An 8,496-nucleotide genomic window follows, 5' to 3' on the forward strand; every position below is an offset into this window, starting at 1 on the left:
ATTAAGGATTTAAGATTTTTAGGGATTTGGGGTTTTGTGTAATTTAAGAGAAAATGAGATGTTTTATAAATATAATAATATTTTTATTTTTTAAAAAATATAAATAAATTTTAAAATTACTATAACGTAACACATGACATTTAACAAAAAAACTAACAGCAATTACGACCTAAAAACCTAAAGTGATAATATTTATAGCATGAGACACATCAATAATTTAAAAAATAATTTAAACATTTATTCGTAAAAAGTTATATAATTTGAACACTTGTTTTATAAGTAGACTATATATAAATGACAATTTTATATTAAAAACCCCAAATAAATAATTATTTAAAGAAATAGGGCCTTTCAAACATTATTTAGAAGAATAACCCCCAAATTATCCACATCAGACGACCTCGTGGCCTGCAAATCGCGTGTTAAATCATCACACTCTCCAACACGCGAGATACATCCGAGGTGGGCACGCTTTCCAGGTAAGAAAATAAAACAATTGGATAAAATGACATTGCGTATTGCAAAGCGCGAGGTAGCCTTTATGATCCAAAATATCGCGAGATTTATGAAAGATCTTGCGGCCTGCAAAGTGCGAGGACAATAGATTCCCTACCATCCCTTCAGTGTCTATAGCCTTGTTTGGATACTATTTCTCGGTGGGAAACTGATTTTTTTTTTATTTTAATTATAAACACGTAATGTTACAATTTATCTTTAAGGTCACTATAATATCAACATATATAAGACATTTTAAGCGGGGTAAAAATGACGTTGAAAATGGTTAGAAATCATGGTGTTTTGAAGGAAGAAGAAAAGAAATGGTTTGATAGACACATTGAGTGTTATTTATGGCTTGTAAATATGAGTAATATGTGCTATTAATTAAAAAAGAAATAACACAAAAAGCCCATTTAATAGATATGTGGGCCTAAGAGATTGAGACATTTGTTCTTTATGTGTATAGGATTCCTACATATAGAGAATAATTTCAGTTGTCCGATTTTTTTCTTGATGTTCGTCCAAATTCATGTCACAAAAAATTTGGGTTGATCGTAGACTACTGATTTTTTTCGTCGTAGTGCATAATCTGGTCGTATTATAGGTTCATCATCAGCTTCATCTGGATCTCATTCATTTCCAATGGGAGGGAACTCATATTCATAAACCTTGAATATAGTTTCAAGTAAGTAAACCCGATCAACGAATCTCATGTAGGGTATCCGAACAGAAGAAGCAGTAGAAATGGTGTACATACACGGGTATTTGAAAGTTTGGAAGAATCCACACTCGCATGTTTTTTCTCGTAAATTAACCACATATGTGTTGTGTTGTATGCCTTCCAATAGCCTCACAAATTCTGATACACGGAATAATGACATTTCACGAGAGAAGCACAGGGCACTCATCGCGTTGGAATGGTGCTGGAATGTTCGTAATTTTCTGATGAGGTATGGGTGGATTTGGTAGCCACATTCAATTCAGTCAGTTGCTTGCCTTCCCAATGTTGCGAAAAGGGTTTCCAATCGATAATATGTTGCTTTGACAACTGGCGTGATAGGCAAATGGCGCACTCCCTTTAGTGATAAATTTATTGCCTCAGCCAAGTTCATTGTCATGTGACCATACCGTCTACCCCCCATCAAATGATCGAAGTCATTTCTCATTTGGGATTCTAGTAAGGTGGTTGAAGCCCTCAGGATTCATGTGTCTCAGTTCCTGCATCAGATCATCAAACTCACATATGGACTGTGTGTAACCTATCAATAAAAAGTGGAACAATTAATTTGAAATAAGTTTTGTAAATATATGGTAAACCGAAAAGGGTGAAATACGTACCCATTCGAAGCACCATTAGACCCTCACCTTGACTCTTGAACTTCTGAAAATAGTTTGCGGCAATATGTCGTAAACAATACCAATGATAAATATTAGGGGATTGGCAAGACTGGCTCATACACTGGAGTGTGTATTTGATACCAGCGACACTGTCAGAAATAAGACAAATCTCTTCATCTCTATCCTGCATCACATGTGATAGAACATATGTTTGTAAGTTCGTAAGGAATAATTTCCAAGAGTCGATATCTTTATTTTCGACAACTGCGAAGACGATGGGAATAGTTTTCTATAGCCGTCTTATGCAACCGCCAATAACATTATTTGAGTATATCGACCATATAACCAAGTGTCGTTGATTTGAACAATTGTCTTACAGTGTCGGAATACATTAATGCATTGCGGAAAAGTCCAAAAGACCCGGTAGAATTGGCAGACACTCGTACAACACGATCATTTTTGTACGCAGTGATTGTTTCCAATTTCACAACTATTCCTGGAATGTGTTTCTGCACCAGTTTAAGCCATAGCCGTAATTCGTTCGTTATATGATTTCTCCTATTGGTCGAACAATTTTTGTTGGGCCTGATACCTTGCATACCATGCTTTGTGGTAGTCAATTATGTACCCGTATAGCGATGTAACTGAAGCAATACAGGTCAATACTGTAACACGATGAACGCTTCAGAAAGCACGTACACATACCAGTTACGATGATCTTGGTTCAGGATGATGGCAGTACATGTATGTGATTTGACATATTTTGTGAGTTTCCAAAGGTTTTTCATCGTCTCCAACCGTGATACACGAACCCTCCAATTACATCCCTGCTTCTTGTGGAGACATTCAACGATGTACTTATCTGCATCAGTTTTTTTCACAGTTGACGTGAAGGAGCGACGTATGTTGTAGTTCTTGACTGCAGTCACAATTTGTTTTTTGTCCTAAAACTACGATTTGTAAAACGTGAGATTACTTTATCTTTTAAATTTTAAAATATAATATAATTCTAATATTATTAATTAATTAATTATTATATTTAATATTTTACACATTTAATTTTTTATTATTTCAAAATTTACAAAATATATTATAATTATTTTTTTAATAAAATATCTATTTTAATTACTATATTTACATATTATTATATTTTCATTATTTATTAAATTTAATAATTAATAATAATAATTATTATTATTACATTTATTTATTAATTCATTTAATTTCTATGTTTTAATGGAATTCGAAAGAATCTCGCGCTTTGCAGGCCACGAGATCCTTCATAAATTTCGTGATATTTTGAATCATAAAGGCTATTTTGCAATGCACGGTGTCATTTTATTCAATTGTTTTATTGTCTTACCTGAAAAGTAAACTTACGTCAGATATATCTTGCGTGTTGGAGTGTACGAGAATTTAACACGCAATTTACAAGCGACGAAGTCGTCCGATGTGGACGACTTAAGAGTTTATTCTTTCAAATAATGTCTAAAGGTTTTATTTTTTTAAATAATTATTTATTTAGGTTTTTAAATATAAAATTACCTATATAAATTGAGATGTCGGGGTTCAAGAATATTGGAATGAGACACTGACGTTAAATTCAACAAACTCGATGTCTTATTGAGCAGATGTAAGGTTTAGAGATAGACATTTGGTTTGCGTGTTTTTCATTTACAACTGTCATTTCTTGTCTTGTGGTGGCCAGGGAAGTATGTGGACGCCACGTTTTGCACGTGCTGCTCGGCAGGCCCAAAATTGGGATGACATGGGGTCCACTAAGGTTAAATTCAACAAACTTGATGACGTATTGAGCAGATGTGTGTGAGGTTGAAGCATCAACATACACATGTCCTTTTATATGTGTAGAATGTAATATATTGCAGGATACTAAAATTTTAAAAGTCTCTCACCTTAAAAAAAATATGTTAATAAAAAATTATTTTCTAAAAAATCTGCTATCATTTTTTTTATTAATTTTCATGATAAAATTTTAAAAAGAATCTTTTAATTTTCTCCTTTATTATCTCAATAAATAAATTGTAATTATTTTTTTTAAAAAAATCTATAATAAATGAATTATAATCATTTCTTTCTAAAATACCATTAAAAACATTATTTCTAATTAACATATATTTTTAAAACCTCATTTTATAATTTTATTTTATTATAAAATAATTTAGAGTTTTTATTTTAAAAAATAACACAGGTGTCCGTATTTTTTAAGGATGGGTCTGCCCCTTGGTGACTCACCACTCTGACAATAATAAGTTATCTTTTTCCCATGCGATTGTTGTGAATTGAACAACAATTTTTTTCATCTACTTTCACTTTCAAAACTGGTTGGATTATTATGCCTTTAACCTCACATTTTTACGCCCAATATCATAACTTCGACGTGTTTCTTTATTCACCCACAGTAAATTAGATTTTTCTTTGATTTGCTATGTCTTTAACCTCGCATTTTAACTCTTCACTTCCCAATGTCATAGAGTAAAAACAACTTCAACGTGTTTCTTTATTCACCGACAGTAAATTAGATTTTTCTTTGATGTGGTAGGAACTTCATGATGAATAACTGTTGCAGATACCTTTCCATCCATTAGTTGTTAATAAAGTTAAGAAGCTCATATATACTCTTTCCTCTAAAGTCGCACTTCTCCTAACCGGTCGGAAGTTTATTTCCCATGTACATTCCAACATCAATCTTATAGTATCAAAGAAGGTTGCATGAATGATTCAAAACTTTATTTAACAACCGCATAGCCTCAAAGCTATCCGTCTCAATCATAATTTTGTGATATCCAGACCTCCATATACGTTTTAAAGCATCATGAATCGCCCATAAGTCTGCAGTTAACACCGAACAATTTTCAAGATTTCCAGTAAAACCAAATAGTCATTCTTCTTGAACATTTCGCATGATCAACAACTCCATCAGTATTTACTTTAACCCAACCTTCCATCATGTCATAAACTACTATATTTCGAAATGAAGCTTGAACAATTCTACTCTTTACTATGTCAGCTTAAGTCATCTTGAATGGCGGTCTCCTCTCACACCGATAATGCTTTTGCATCTCATAATCTCCTATTATGTCTCGATCCACGTCATTGTATAAAATTCCCTTCCAAGAGTGCATATAGAGGGGTATTTCAACAAGGTGCCCCAATATTAAATACTGATAAAATATAAATTTTTTATTTTTGAATACTAGTTTTAGATTATTTATTAGCGTGATATACAAAACAAATACTGTGTGTTGATATGAAGTTCAAGTGGATTGTTACGTCAAAATAGTAAAAAAATTATAATTTTAATAAATATTTTATTTTGAAAACGTGATTTGAATTTCTTTAAAATATTAATGTTTAAATTTAGCGAAAGTTCAAAAAAATATATAAGTACTGAGGGGTGAGTTTATCATTATACCAAAAGAAAAATGAACGACGCAAAAATAATAAGGCCATATAATTTGCATTTATATTGTTATCTTAGCCAACCCTCATCACTTTTCTGCTTTTCATCTTTAAATCAATATGAAAATGACATTTAGTTATTATCAGAAATTATTTGAATTATATATATATGATTAGGATCAATTTATATAATGTAAAACTTTTTAGTTTTACACATATTTAGGACCGTTACATGAGTGAAAATAGATGGAACAGATTGACTCCTTGCTTTTTTTTCCAAGTGAATATCTTCACATATCTTACTGTTAATTTGGGTCATCTATTTTTACTCATCCAACGATCCTAAATCTATGTAAAACTAAAAGAATTTCATATTGTGTAAGTAAATCATGCCTCATATGTATATATGCGTGTGCACGTAGTTTTTTTTAAAAAATATATATTTATTTTTAGAATTAAATCATATTTTTTTCAATCAGTTCTTTTTTCAGAATTAAACCATATTTTATTTTTAAAACTTATCAATTAGTGATCTCATGATGTAATTTTATGGGAAAAAAGTTTATGAAATCATAATAAATTTATGAATTATTATCATGAAAATATAGATGTTCATAACTCTTGAAAATATAATCATTTATGACTATTGTTATTATTATTATTATTTTGTGAAGTTGTATGATTGAAAGAGATCATACAAGGGACATTAAATTGCATCTCATTAAAAATCTCTCTAACCTATATGGAGGAAAAGAGTACATGATCTAACATTAAGGATTACAGTTTGTTCCATCACTAATAAGACGATTCCTAGTATTGCTATCAGCCAAATAAATCGAAAAAATCCATACAGGCGATTCAGGTAGGAAAGCAACTTTCAAGTTATCATCTGGAACATGTTTAGCTAAAGCATCGGTCACCATGTCACCCTAACGGGGTATGTGTTGACAATCTCTCAAACTGCGATTGCATAGTTCATGTAAGTGCCATTAAGGAAGTGGATACCTTTATAATCCTTTCTCAATACTCGTCCTGCTTCTATAGTACTATCAAGTTAAAAAATAATACGACGGAAGCCTCTCCCCCAAGCTTAAACAAGGCCATGATAAGCTCCCCATAGTTCAGCATCCTAGATCGAACAAATCCCAATAAAATGCATAAATCCAAAACACCATATTCCAAACTCATTCCTAACAACTATTATTGCTATTTTGGATAAATATATTATTTCGGGTCAGGTCGGGTTGAGGGTATATAATTTTCGAGTCTGATAGGGTTAACCGCATCCCGAACTATGACCATCCCTATATTCAACCTTTTACTGAGATGTTCTGATGTACGACAACCTAATTTAAGACTAAGAAACAACAGAGAATGAGCACAATTGAGAATGTTATAAAAAAACTTAACATTTTTTATTGAGTGCAACCTAAATGTCAATTTTTATTGTTATAAAAAATGTAATATTTCTGTTGTCAACCGAAAAATATTATGAAGAAGGTGTGCAACCAAAAAATATTAAGAAAAAATTAACATTTTATGCTGTCCAACCGAAATTATGTACATTTTCGATTGTGTTTTCCCTTTGTTTCTTAACCTTAAATTAGGTTGTTGTCCGTTGGACATTCCCTCTCACCATTGCTTCGACTCCCACTGCTCCAATATGTATTGCCCGATTCTAAACCAATCAATCCCAAACCACAAAAGGAAGAGAAATAGATAAGCTATGCTTTGTTCGAGGCCAAAGAACCAACCTCCAAAAAGCTACACTTGCTTTTTAAACGAAACCAGAGTTATTTTCAGAACCATGTCGCCTAGGCATAACAAGTATCAAACAAAGCATAAATTCAACTAACTTTAAGCTTTTTATTATCCATGTGTTAGCTTTAGAGATTTACTAAGGTTATAACAGAAGGCTTTAGCATGAAAGAGTATATCTAGAAAAATGCACCGATTACAAGAAGCCTAGCCTTATTTATATAGCCCTCCTCAGTCCTTACATCATAATCACGTGAAGAGATAACCAATTTGGTTAATAAATTCAATAACAATTTTCTAACACCAATCTGTTAATCAACACCATGGTATCTTAAACAAAGTTATTTTTTTCTTCTCTTTCCCTTGTTTTGTTCACTGTAGACAAAATGGTTGGAAATGCTATAACCAGAAAGCTCCCCTTCAATTTTCAGCCGCCCTCATGTTCCCTGACCAAGTTGTAGTGCTGAAAGGGGTATTAAGAAGAATGAGACTTCCAGTGTATCTACATGACGTTACGAAGATGCCGCCTTTTCGAGGAGACGGGCATCCTTCAGTTTGTAGAAGGGGATTGAACCAAGCACAGAGACGGCACCCGACTGAGTTCTCATCCTGACTGTAGTCATTGGTGCCTCCCTGGTGTGCCAGATATTTGGAATGAGATGTTGAGCGCAGTGCTCTAAGAAAGTCACCCATAGGTCATACTTGGCTTTAATTGTTTTCACAAGATATGTAGTCTTTACACTCTCATCAGGGTTAGATTAGTTATGGGTTTTATGCACAAAGTTTTGTATGATAATGCTAAGAGAGAGTGATGATGTATATGTTAGTAAAATCCTCTGTTTACTATGTGTTTTTTGAGAGTTCAAGTTACTTCAGGTAACGTTATGCAATTTTCTTTATCCTCAAACTGTATACACTTCTATTGGAGAAATTAATAAGCACTTTCATGGAGAAAGTCATTCTCTTCCAACACTGCAACCGCGTCAGTTTCGTTTAACAGCAAGTTCGATCGATAACCGAATGTTCGATTGAATAAACAAATACTCCAGAAGAACCACTGCATAAGAGAACTTGCTATAAACAAATGTTCATTTAACTACAATTTTAGGGCCCTTTCCCAAGAAAAAGCCCTCCAAAAATAGGTGTATGTCACTTTCTACAGCGAGCACACGGCATTCTTTAGTAAAAGGTGAAAGAATAGTTCGTTTTATGGTCACTGGGTAGCTGCGTGATTTGCAGAAATGGAGTTGCAATTATTTAAACTAGTTCCAGAGCTCGAGGCGCTGTGTATTGCCTGTGTGGGATTTCTGCTCTGGATCTCGTCCGCCAAGGCGTTAGGCGTTTCACTTCTCGGTTTGATTACAGATTAAAGATTTTATTATTAATTCGATTGACTAATTAAGTTTGATCGATAACCAAATTAACTATTTGAACACACTTAATTTATATAATTATGTAATTATTATACAAATTTGTTAGCCT

General features: G+C 32.8%; 1 non-coding gene across 1 annotated transcript; it reads right to left on the reverse strand.

Annotated features, from left to right (window-relative positions):
- Positions 1-8,122: 8,122 nt before the first annotated feature.
- Positions 8,123-8,240, reverse strand: LOC120138966. Its single transcript, XR_005517578.1, has one exon. It is a non-coding gene; the product is annotated as a U5 spliceosomal RNA (small nuclear RNA).
- Between the last annotated feature and the right edge of the window lie 256 nt (positions 8,241-8,496).

This window comes from Hibiscus syriacus, unplaced genomic scaffold (assembly GCF_006381635.1).
Source record: "Hibiscus syriacus cultivar Baekdansim isolate YM2019G1 unplaced genomic scaffold, ASM638163v2 tig00110717_pilon, whole genome shotgun sequence".
Lineage (NCBI taxonomy): Eukaryota > Viridiplantae > Streptophyta > Magnoliopsida > Malvales > Malvaceae > Hibiscus > Hibiscus syriacus.